This window comes from Orbicella faveolata, unplaced genomic scaffold (assembly GCF_042242905.1).
Source record: "Orbicella faveolata isolate gen_17 unplaced genomic scaffold, um_ofav_v1 contig_50, whole genome shotgun sequence".
Classification (NCBI taxonomy): Eukaryota; Metazoa; Cnidaria; class Anthozoa; order Scleractinia; family Merulinidae; genus Orbicella; species Orbicella faveolata.
The window spans coordinates 1,578,807-1,592,057 of NW_028301581.1; the positions used below are offsets into that span (position 1 = coordinate 1,578,807).

General features: G+C 36.9%; 1 pseudogene; it reads right to left on the bottom strand.

The window, feature by feature from the left end:
- Positions 1-449: 449 nt before the first annotated feature.
- Positions 450-1,709, bottom strand: LOC149095544 (uncharacterized; annotated as a pseudogene).
- Positions 1,710-13,251: the final 11,542 nt, after the last annotated feature.

Consider the following 13,251-nt stretch of genomic DNA (forward strand, 5'->3'; position numbering starts at 1 on the left):
TCTTCACAATTTGGAAAGCACCTTCTGAAGCTAATCCGGCCAATGCAGATAATGCAAGGTTTTCTTTGCTATGGTAGGTGCAAAAGTACGACCTAAACGTAATATGCTTGTCAACAGACTACCTCGAACCTCGTTTCTGATATTAGTCTTAGCCAGTTTGATGTCCAATCCTTTATTCAGCTGTTTATTCTTGTGCAATCGTTTCGGCACATTTTGTGCAACGTACAAAACGTTATTTCCAGTTAGTGCATCTTTTGAAAGCCTGAGAACAATGATTTCACGCTTATGAAATGCACTAGCAAGATTCTTTTTCTGATTTGGTGATAATTTCACCCTTATTTCAAATAATTGCGTCATATATTATATAGATTATATAAAATATGTATTTTGAAAAACATCCTCGTATTGAGGAATAACTAACTAACTTCTATATTTGCTATTCTATTTATTTACACAATAACTAACTCATTACCAATTTTGTTAATCACAACCAGCATCTCGTCGTAAAAGACAATTGCGTCAACATTGAATGCAGCTGCTGGAGCAGCATTTATTTTGTATCTGAAAATTAACTGTTTGGGATCCCTTGTAACTTTTTCTGTTTGGTTTGTTAAATCAAAATATATCATACCATAAAGACCATTAAAATTTGCAAGATTCAGTTGTGTACCAGTATTAAAATCATTTCTTCTTGCAGCATAAGACAAATCGTTAAAAATTCTCACCTTAGTTTCTGTATCATACTCAGTTTCTGGATAAAATATTCCACTTCCATATTCTAATGTACATGTCGTCAGATAACTATTAGCATCAGCGGCATTCGATTTATAAGTATCAAATAAGTAAGGATTTTCTGCCACGACATTTGTTTTATTTCTTTGGAGATATACAAATATATGTTTAACATAATCCACACTTGCTGAAATCTGATCAAAACCACTTGCTTGTGCTGGAGCGGACATTTGATAGACGATCTCAGATAGGACCATTTAGTTTCTTTCAAAAATGAGCTGACAAAATTGTCATATAGACTATCTTTTGGAATTAATTTGGACACCCATAATAGAAAACGATTAATGGCGACTCTTCCATCATCGGCAGCATCTGCTTTTTGAATTAGCTCATCATCATTCTGAAGTGTTATATTGAATTGTAATTGCATTGGTATAAGCATCTTATCTTCTAACACTTCGAAGAATGAATATCTATTGACAGGAATAATAACATTGACATCAGCATTTCCCACTGTTAACCTTCGTCTTGCTTCAAATCCTGCATTCTGATTAGCATTAGCAATCTGATGGCTAGTATCCAAATACCAAAGACCGTTTTTTGCAACTGATCTGCTGAAATCATCAGAATACTCCAATAGATTCTTAACAAAACTGACCTTGTGGAGATTATCTGTATCATATACGATTTTACCAGCAGATTTGATCATCAGATGATTGATGAAAGAGTGTGAGCCATTGATGACCGTAATTCTATCACCTCCACCATAAGCTGTTCCATCAGCGAGTTTTGGTACTTGAAACAGAATTTTTAAAATAAGCATTATACCAATCGTAAAACGCTGATCTGTCATTGATTGTAAATTTGTATCCATTTTTATCTTGGTGTTCACCATTAGCTGGTGCTCTGATTGCATCATCTGACTGGTATCTTACAAACTCATTTCGTTGTAACATTTGACTTGATCTAAAAGCCATTATACTATTAGTTTAGATAAAAATTCGTGTTTTATAATATTTGACCAAGTATTGGAATTGAGTTGAATGGACTGTTTTTCCGAGCAGTAGTCCCTTTCCTTTCCTTTTCCTTACACCTTCTCCTGATATTAAACGATTCAATATTATATCTCTATTTTCTTCTTTTATCGTTGGAAGTGTTGGTGTTTTTTGTTTCACACCTCTTAGTCGTTTCATCATCAGATCACCTGATTTCTCTGCTGCTTTTTTTACCCAAACGCTCACCAGCGTGTTCTACTCCGGCCAGATCTTATTGCTTTTTTCGCGATTGGTTTGGCAACATTTTGGAATACAGATGATGCTATACTTCTTATCGGTTTGAATATATTGTCAACAATCAAACCGTTTCGTTTGTGTTTTGACACAAATTTACCCATTTGAGGATGGTAAAATCTTTTGAATTCATACGATTTCATATAAATAAATTCGACAATTCTTTTCAACAGTAAGCTAAAAGCTGTATCTGCGCCATTAAGATTTATCTGTCGTCTTTTGCCATCGGTTATATATATTCTCATTCTCGAAATGGTGTTCTTATTCACAGGATTAAATGTGACTCTTTGCGGTTTCATAGTGAAACTAAATGACGGTTTGAGGATACGGGTTGAGAAAGATTAAATTATATCTGTATCTCCTCCATTAACAAGGTTGATATTAACCAAATCACAGTGTATGTTTAGCATTTCTGTATCTTGACTTAAATCAGGCATTCGTGACCCATAATTTTCAGCATCTTTAAGAAAGCCAACGAGCTCGTGAAAATTTGATTGGGTGAGATCTAGTTGGTAGCCTGTTTTCAATTTTATTAATACTCTGTAGGTGGAGTACTGAAATTTTAAAATTATTGGATGTTTATCAAGATCATCATCACCATCTTTTTTATCATCGTCATCATCTTTTTGTCAGACTGGTCATAAATTGAATATTAACGGTGGAACTTCCATGAATATGTGGATTTAGATATGGGGAACAACAAAATAATAAACATTACACCTGGCAGCGACAACAATGATGCAGTCAATTATCAACAGTTAACAACCAAAGCAAACGAAAATGAAACGCTTTTACTTGATGGTTCAAATAAAATGGCTGCTGATTTAGACAGGAGTAACAACAAAATCATCAACTTATCCACTGACTCCCACAACGTGCTGTCAGCCACCAATATCAGGTACGTAAACCAAGTCAACGGGGCTATGATTATAACGCTGACTGATAGTTTTACAAAAAAAATAAATGACTCACATATCAGCGACTCAACAAACAAAAAAAGTGTTTTCCAATATCTTATGGATGATGTTAATCAATCAACACGTGAGAGTAACATTATTGTTGATGGTATCGAAGACTTTTCTGATTCACCTCATGATATTAGTAAAAAAGCTTACAGTTTCAGAATTGGAAAAGACGCACAAAACTGGTATGCATTTCGACTGGGATTCAACATGCATCTACTTCCTGAGGGTGAATTCACTTTGGTGATTGAATTCTTCCCACCAGCTATGGATCAGGTGACAGTGTCAGTTGTTTCTTCCTAACTGAGTATCAGTCAACAAACAATCAGGCTGTTTTCGAAATATAGTGGATTCATCATTCACTTCCATAAGTACGATGTAACTCCACCTGAATACAATTACGTTAATAATAATAATAATAATAATAATAATAATAATAATTTATTCATTTATAGTGCGCTTTTTAACATACCAGCTGATCAAAAGCGCATTACAACAATAAATAACCTAAAACTATACAAGTATTAAAAGTCTACAATAAAATTTAAAAATAATTAAAAAAACACTACATCATTTATTTATATATACATATTTAAGAAATATTAAAAGCTAATTTAAAAAGATAAGTTTTAAGATTTGACTTAAACGTGGAAATACATTTGATCATGCGGAGGCTAACAGGAAGAGCGTTACACAGAGTGGGCACAGACACACTCAGTGAAGGATCTGTCACCAAATGACTTTTTCATTCTCCCCGAAGGATGCTTTAATAAAACACCTTCACAGAAAAATGCGAGTCGAACCAGGCGCCTAGATTACGCACTACCTTAACAGGCTTAATATCGATCATGCCAACACGGACTGAACTGTGATTAATTTTCAGCAACTGTTGTCTCGATCCGATAACAAGAAATTCAGTTTTATCATCGTTGATCTTTAATTTGTCCCGGTACATCCATTTACGTAAGTCACTAATGCATCGCTCCATAGCTTCCAATGCCTTCACTTGATCCATAGGCCTGTTAGGATTAAAAGACAAGTAAAGTTGCGTGTCGTCAGCGAAGCAGTGCGCATTCGGCAGGTGGACTTGTACTATCTCAAAGAGCTTGGAGGCGTAAACCACAAACAGAAGCGGGCCGAGACAGCTGCCTTGTGGGACACCAAAACGCAGATCGAAGCTACCAGATGTAGCCCCCTCAAACAAAACACGCTGGCTGCGTCCCGACAAATACGACGAGAACCACTCTAAAGCCTTCCCGCCTATACCAAAATCAGTGGTCAAGCGTTTTAGCAAAATCGCGTGGTCCACGGTGTCAAAAGCAGCGCTTAAATCTAAGAGGACAAGTAGTGTAACACGCTGCGAGTTCATATTCAACGTTGACTTGAAATGTCAGGGTATTACAAACAGTCCATCACAGGGGCGTGGTCATTTGGTTATTTATGGGATCGAGGGAAAACAGAGCGCTCTGAGTTAAGATGTCTTCGATGAGCTGTATTATTTAGAAAATGGCAAACTGACATTCAAAACTGCTGTTGAATTTCAAACGGCAAACTTTAATGAAAATATTGACATGAAAAATCAGATAAAAAAATGTCCAAGACGGTGTCGAAAATAATGATACTGTGAATATCAAACAGTTGAATGAGTTTGAAGATAATCTTGTAAAATTTTTCAGAAGAGAAATGCAAACCAAAATCGATCCTTTCAACTACAACATCACTGAACTGACAACAAAAGTATACGTTGCTGAAAAACAAATAGCCCGAGTGGCATTGCACGACGAGGTGTTAAAAAGATTATTCGAATTTTACGCAGACTTGTTAGATCCAGAAGAGTTGAAAAGAAGTGGTCCTAGTGTGACTGCGTTGGACGATTTGAAAGTGACTACTCGGACTGGTTCACCAAGTAGTATACCATTTTCTGTTTTCAATTTAACTTACCGTTTCCGTGGTTTCTATGGCGAAATGAATGTCAATATCGACGTCCAGAAAGATTTCTCCATGTTTTTCGTTATCAAACATGATACTAATTTTTCAGAGAATTTTGGCGCGTTTGTAAATACTCAGAGAGACATATTCTATGTAAGAATACTGAATCGTTTAGACAGTAGTGGTAGTGGTGGTAGAACTTACCGACTTACAATCACATTCAATATCGTAACGAACAACTATTTATCGATATAACAAATAATTTCAAAAATAAACAATTCATGATATGGGTTGTTAAAAACGGTGAAAATATAAATGCCGAAATTGCAGGAATGCCTGGTACAATAACAACAACACGTTCTTTTCCTCAACCTACATCTTCAAAAATACATATCGAATGGGGTTCACAACAAACCTTTATGCAATTGGTGGAGATGCTTTTCACGCTATGGTAGCAGCAGAAAAAAAGTTGGGGACATATTTTGAATTGGATTAAATAATATCTAAACCATATATATGAAAGCATCAAAGACTGCTTTCAATTTCAATCATATCGATAACAATTTAACCGAAGCTGAGATATCAGAGTTGAAAGCTTTGTACAAATACTATCATAATAGACATGTGTCCATTATACGACAAGTTTGAGGATAAGTTTAATAAATTGTTCACAAGTGAATAAGATTAATTATTTTACTCCAATAATATTCAACATCAGCAAAGTTTTTTGGACCTCGTTATTGGTATATTATCAGTCGGTAAATCCAAAAATTCGAAAATTTTTTTAGAATAAAATTAATGTTAATCATTCGTTTACGATCACCATTAATTTGTGGCATTATCCTGTCTATTTTTCGGAAAATATCATGTATTCTATTTTTATTGTGTACTGATAATTGCCATCCATTTTTTACTAGTGATATCGTTTAACACATTGTCTAAATGATATTTTCTTTGTTAAATCGATTTCTTGACAATCTTGTACTTGTTTTCATGAAAATCAACGTACTCACTGGCTGTATCATAACCACTTACTGTACCACAATTGCGGCATACATTTGTACCCTTGTTATTTATCATGTCTTGTTTTTCACAACATGACACTATTTTAATTGTTGGCTGTTGTAATTCTTCATCGCAAAATGGACAATTGATGTAGTCCATTTTGATCATTTCTTCGTGGATAACATTTCCACAATTAAACTTATTTGTTTCACTCAATTCCATCACCAATAATATATCTTGTTTTCTCTCCATATGTTTTTAGTCTGAATCAGTTTCTTCGTAGTCTGATGGCAACCATTCTTCACCCGAAGGTTGAGAATCCCAAATTGAACTCTGACTTGATTGGCTTGATTGACTTAGTCTCTGGGTTTGACTTTGGCTTGATTGACTTGATTGACTCGATTGGCTCGATTGGCTTACACTTTGGCTTGATTGACTTGTGTCCCATGATTGACTCATATTAATAGAATGGATAAAATTATGTACCAATATTGTATGAACAAGTATGAAGTATACTCATTTGTATCAAGTAGATTTTCGAATAAAAGGTTCTACTTTGTTTACAAAAAAGAATCATTTTAGAATAAACTGAACCGATTATTAAAGTAATATATATGGAAGTTACACGTTGGTTCTGTCCGTATTGTTTAGAATATTATTTGTTGGTGTATATAGTCCCACATAAACTAAATATGAAGCATCAAACGAATAAAGTAGAGTTTGAGAAGAGATATGATGAATAAGAACGATGCGTTTCTAAGGTTTTAGAAATAATAGGGTGAATGTGTTTCTTACGCGTAAGAAATAAACTGAAAACGATTAGGGAAAGTCCAGTGGATTATGTGTTTCTTACGTGCAAGAAATAAAGTGAGAACGATCAGGGAAAGTCTAGTGGATGATGTGTTTCTTACGCGTAAGAAATAAAGTGAGAACAATTAGGGAAAGTCCAGTAGATGATGCGTTTCTTACGCTTAAGAAATAAAGTGAGAAAGATTAGGGAAAGTCTAGTGGATTATGTGCTTCTTACGCGTAAGAAATAATAAAGTGAGACCGATTAGGGAAAGTCTAGGCGATGATTTGTTTCTTTCGCGTAAGAAATAAAGTGACAACGATTAGGCAAAGTCCACTGGATTATGTATTTCTTACCCGCAAGGAATAATAAAGTGAGAATGATTAGGGAAAGTCCAGTGGATTACGTGTTTCTTAGGCGTAAGAAATAAAGTGACAACGATTAGGCAAAGTCCACTGGATTATGTATTTCTTACCCGCAAGGAATAATAAAGTGAGAATGATTAGGGAAAGTCCAGTGGATTACGTGTTTCTTAGGCGTAAGAAATAAAGTGAGAACGATTAGGCAGAGGCCAGTGGATGATGTGTTTCTTACGGATAGGAAATAAAGTGAGAACGATTAAGGAAACTCCAGTAGATGATGTGTTTCTTACGCGTAAGAAATAAACTGAGAACGATTAGGGAAAGTCCAGTGGATTTTGTGTTTTTTACGCGTAACATATGATAAAGCGAGAACGATTAGGGAAAGTCCAGTGGATGATGTGATTTTAACGCGTAAGAAATAAAGTGAAAACGATTAGGGAAAGTGTAGTGGATAATGTGTTTCTTACGCGTAAGAAATAAAGTGAGAACGATTAGGGCAAGTCTAGTGGATGATTTGTTTCTTACGCGCAAGAAATAAAGTGAGAACGATTAGCGAAAGTCCAGTGGATTATGTGTTTCTTACGCGCAAGAAATAAAGTGAGAAAGATTAGGGAAAGTCTAGTGGATTATGTGCTTCTTATGCGAAAGAAAAAATAAAGTGAGAACGATTAGGGAAAGTCTAGGCGATGATTTGTTTCTTTCGCGTAAGAAATAAAGTGACAACGATTAGGCAAAGTCCACTGGATTATGTATTTCTTACCCGCAAGGAATAATAAAGTGAGAATGATTAGGGAAAGTCCAGCGGATTACGTGTTTCTTAGGCGTAAGAAATAAAGTGAGAACGATTAGGCAGAGGCCAGTGGATGATGTGTTTCTTACGGATAGGAAATAAAGTGAGAACGATTAAGGAAACTCCAGTAGATGATGTGTTTCTTACGCGTAAGAAATAAACTGAGAACGATTAGGGAAAGTCCAGTGGATTTTGTGTTTTTTACGCGTAACATATGATAAAGCGAGAACGATTAGGGAAAGTCCAGTGGATGATGTGATTTTAACGCGTAAGAAATAAAGTGAAAACGATTAGGGAAAGTGTAGTGGATAATGTGTTTCTTACGCGTAAGAAATAAAGTGAGAACGATTAGGGCAAGTCTAGTGGATGATTTGTTTCTTACGCGCAAGAAATAAAGTGAGAACGATTAGCGAAAGTCCAGTGGATTATGTGTTTCTTACGCGCAAGAAATAAAGTGAGAAAGATTAGGGAAAGTCTAGTGGATTATGTGCTTCTTACGCGAAAGAAAAAATAAAGTGAGAACGATTAGGGAAAGTCTAGGCGATGATTTGTTTCTTTCGCGTAAGAAATAAAGTGACAACGATTAGGCAAAGTCCACTGGATTATGTATTTCTTACCCGCAAGGAATAATAAAGTGAGAATGATTAGGGAAAGTCCAGTGGATTACGTGTTTCTTAGGCGTAAGAAATAAAGTGAGAACAATCAGGGAAAGTCCAGTGGATGATATCTTTCTTACGGGTGAGAAATAAAGTAAGACCGATTACGGAAAGTACAGTGGATGATGTGTTTCTTACGGGTAAGAAATAAAGTGAGAACGATTAGGGAAACTCTAGTGGATGATGTGTTTCTTACGCGCAAGAAATAAAGTGACAACGATTAGGGAAATTCTAGTGCATAATGTGTTTCTTACGCGTAAGAAATAAAGTGAGAATGATTAGGAAAAGTCCAGTGGATTTTGTGTTTCTTACGCGCAAGAAATAAAGTGAGAACGATTAGGGGAAGTCCAGTGGATTATTTGTTTCTTACGCGCAAGAAATAAAGTAAGAACGATTAGCCAAAGTCCAGTGGATTTTGTGTTTCTTACGCGCAAGAAATAAAGTGAGAACGATTAGGGAAAGTCCAGTGGATTTCGTGTTTCTTACGCGCAAGAAATAAAGTGAGAACGATTAGGGAAAGTCCAGTGGATTTCGTGTTTCTTACGCGCAAGAAATAAAGTGAGAACGATTAGCGAAAGTCCAGTGCATTTTGTGTTTCTTACGCGCAAGAAATAAAGTGAGAACGATTAGCGAAAGTCCAGTGGATTTTGTGTTTCTTACGCGCAAGAAATACAGTGAGAACGATTAGGGAAAGTCCAGTGGATTATGTGTTTCTTACGCGCAAGAAATAAAGTGAGAACGATTAGCGAAAGTCCAGTGGGTTTTGTGTTTCTTACGCGCAAGAAATAAAGTGAGAACGATTAGCGAAAGTCAAGTGGATTATGTGTTTATCACGCGCAAGAAATAAAGTGAGAACGATTAGGGAAAGTCCAGTGGATTTTGTGTTTCTTACGCGCAAGAAATAGGGTGAGAACGATTAGTGAAAGTCCAGTGGATTATGTGTTTCTTACGCGCACGAAATAGAGTGAGAACGATTAGGGAAAGTCCAGTGGATTTCGTGTTTCTTACGCGCAAGAAATAAAGTGAGAACGATTAGGGAAAGTCCAGTGCATTTTGTGTTTCTTACGCGCAAGAAATAAAGTGAGAATGATTAGCGAAAGTCCAGTGGATTTTGTGTTTCTTACGCGCAAGAAATACAGTGAGAACGATTAGGGAAAGTCCAGTGGATTATGTGTTTCTTACGCGCAAGAAATAAAGTGAGAACGATTAGCGAAAGTCCAGTGGGTTTTGTGTTTCTTACGCGCAAGAAATAAAGTGAGAACGATTAGCGAAAGTCAAGTGGATTATGTGTTTATCACGCGCAAGAAATAAAGTGAGAACGATTAGCCAAAGTCCAGTGGATTTTGTGTTTCTTACGCGCAAGAAATAGGGTGAGAACGATTAGTGAAAGTCCAGTGGATTATGTGTTTCTTACGCGCAAGAAATAGAGTGAGAACGATTAGGGAAAGTCCAGTGGATTTCGTGTTTCTTACGCGCAAGAAATAAAGTGAGAACGATTAGGGAAAGTCCAGTGCATTTTGTGTTTCTTACGCGCAAGAAATAAAGTGAGAACGATTAGCGAAAGTCCAGTGGATTTTGTGTTTCTTACGCGCAAGAAATACAGTGAGAACGATTAGGGAAAGTCCAGTGGATTATGTGTTTCTTACGCGCAAGAAATAAAGTGAGAACGATTAGCGAAAGTCCAGTGGGTTTTGTGTTTCTTACGCGCAAGAAATAAAGTGAGAACGATTAGCGAAAGTCAAGTGGATTATGTGTTTATCACGCGCAAGAAATAAAGTGAGAACGATTAGGGAAAGTCCAGTGGATTTTGTGTTTCTTACGCGCAAGAAATAGGGTGAGAACGATTAGTGAAAGTCCAGTGGATTATGTGTTTCTTACGCGCAAGAAATAGAGTGAGAACGATTAGGGAAAGTCCAGTGGATTTTGTGTTTCTTACGCGCAAGAAATAAAGTGAGAACGATTAGGGGCAGTCCAGTGGATTATGTGTTTCTTACGCGCAAGAAATAAAGTGAGAACGATCAGCCAAAGTCCAGTGGATTTTGTGTTTCTTACGCGCAAGAAATAAAGTGAGAACGATTAGGGAAAGTCCAGTGGATTTCGTGTTTCTTACGCGCAAGAAATAAAGTGAGAACGATTAGGGAAAGTCCAGTGGATTATGTGTTTCTTACGCGCAAGAAATAAAGTGAGAACGATTAGGGAAAGTCCAGTGGATTATGTGTTTCTTACGCGCAAGAAATAAAGTGAGAACGATTAGCGAAAGTCCAGTGGGTTTTGTGTTTCTTACGCCCAAGAAATAAAGTGAGAACGATTAGCGAAAGTCCAGTGGATTATGTGTTTCTTACGCGCAAGAAATAAAGTGAGAACGATTAGCGAAAGTCCAGTGGGTTTTGTGTTTCTTACGCCCAAGAAATAAAGTGAGAACGATTAGCGAAAGTCCAGTGGATTATGTGTTTATCACGCGCAAGAAATAAAGTGAGAAGGATTAGGGAAAATCCAGTGGATTTTGTGTTTCTTACGCGCAAGAAATAGGGTGAGAACGATTAGGGAAAGTCCAGTGGATTTTGTGTTTCTTAGGCGCAAGAAATAAAGTGAGAACGATTAGGGAAAGTCCAGTAGATTATTTGTTTCTTACGCGCAAGAAATAAAGTGAGAACGATTAGGGAAAGTCCAGTGGATTTTGTGTTTCTTACGCGCACGAAATAAAGTGAGAACGATAAGCGAAAATCCAGTGGATTTTGTGTTTCTTAAGCGCAAGAAATAAAGTGAGAACGATAAGCGAAAATCCAGTGGATTTTTTGTTTCTTACGCGCAAGAAATAGAGTGAGAACGTTTAAGGAAAGTCCAGTGGATTTTGTGTTTCTTACGCGCAAGAAATACAGTGAGAACGATTAGGGAAAGTCCAGTGGATTATGTGTTTCTTACGCGCAAGAAATAAAGTGAAAACGATTTGTGAAAGTCCAGTGGATTATGTGTTTCTTACGCACAAGAAATACAGTGAGAACGATTAACGAAAGTCCAGTGGATTATGTGTTTCTTACGCGCAAGAAATACAGTGAGAACGATTAGCGAAAGTCCAGTGCATTTTGTGTTTCTTACGCGCAAGAAATAAAGTGAGAACGATTAGCGAAAGTCAAGTGGATTATGTGTTTCTTACGGGCAAGAAATAAAGTGAGAACGATTAGCGAAAGTCCAGTGGATTTTGTGTTTCTTACGCGCAAGAAATAAAGTGAGAACGATTAGCGAAAGTCCAGTGCATTTTGTGTTTCTTACGCGCAAGAAATAAAGTGAGAACGATTAGGGAAAGTCCAGTGGATCATGTGTTTCTTACGCGCAAGAAATAAAGTGAGAACGATTAGCGAAAGTCCAGTGGATTTTGTGTTTCTTACGCGCACGAAATACAGTGAGAACGATTAGGGAAAGTCCAGTGGATTATGTGTTTCTTACGCGCAAGAAATAAAGTGAAAACGATTTGTGAAAGTCCAGTGGATTATGTGTTTCTTACGCACAAGAAATACAGTGAGAACGATTAACGAAAGTCCAGTGGATTATGTGTTTCTTACGCGCAAGAAATACAGTGAGAACGATTAGCGAAAGTCCAATTGATTATGTGTTTCTTACGGGCAAGAAATAAAGTGAGAACGATTAGCGAAAGTTCAGTGGATTTTGTGTTTCTTACGCGCAAGAAATAAAGTGAGAACGAGTAGCGAAAGTCCAGTGCATTTTGTGTTTCTTACGCGCAAGAAATAAAGTGAGAACGATTAGGGAAAGTCCAGTGGATTATGTGTTTCTTACGCGCAAGAAATAAAGTGAGAACGATTAGCGAAAGTCCAGTGGATTTTGTGTTTCTTACGCGCAAGAAATAAAGTGAGAACGATTAGGGAAAGTCCAGTGGATTATGTGTTTCTTACGCGCAAGAAATAAAGTGAGAACGATTAGCGAAAGTCCAGTGGGTTTTGTGTTTCTTACGCCCAAGAAATAAAGTGAGAACGATTAGCGAAAGTCCAGTGGATTATGTGTTTATCACGCGCAAGAAATAAAGTGAGAACGATTAGGGAAAATCCAGTGGATTTTGTGTTTCTTACGCGCAAGAAATAGGGTGAGAACGATTAGGGAAAGTCCAGTGGATTTTGTGTTTCTTAGGCGCAAGAAATAAAGTGAGAACGATTAGCGAAAGTCCAGTGGGTTTTGTGTTTCTTACGCCCAAGAAATAAAGTGAGAACGATTAGCGAAAGTCCAGTGGATTATGTGTTTATCACGCGCAAGAAATAAAGTGAGAACGATTAGGGAAAATCCAGTGGATTTTGTGTTTCTTACGCGCAAGAAATAGGGTGAGAACGATTAGGGAAAGTCCAGTGGATTTTGTGTTTCTTAGGCGCAAGAAATAAAGTGAGAACGATTAGGGAAAGTCCAGTAGATTATTTGTTTCTTACGCGCAAGAAATAAAGTGAGAACGATTAGGGAAAGTCCAGTGGATTTTGTGTTTCTTACGCGCACGAAATAAAGTGAGAACGATAAGCGAAAATCCAGTGGATTTTGTGTTTCTTACGCGCAAGAAATAAAGTGAGAACGATAAGCGAAAATCCAGTGGATTTTTTGTTTCTTACGCGCAAGAAATAGAGTGAGAACGTTTAAGGAAAGTCCAGTGGATTTTGTGTTTCTTACGCGCAAGAAATAAAGTGAGAACGATAAGCGAAAATCCAGTGGATTTTGTGTTTCTTACGCACAAGAAATACAGT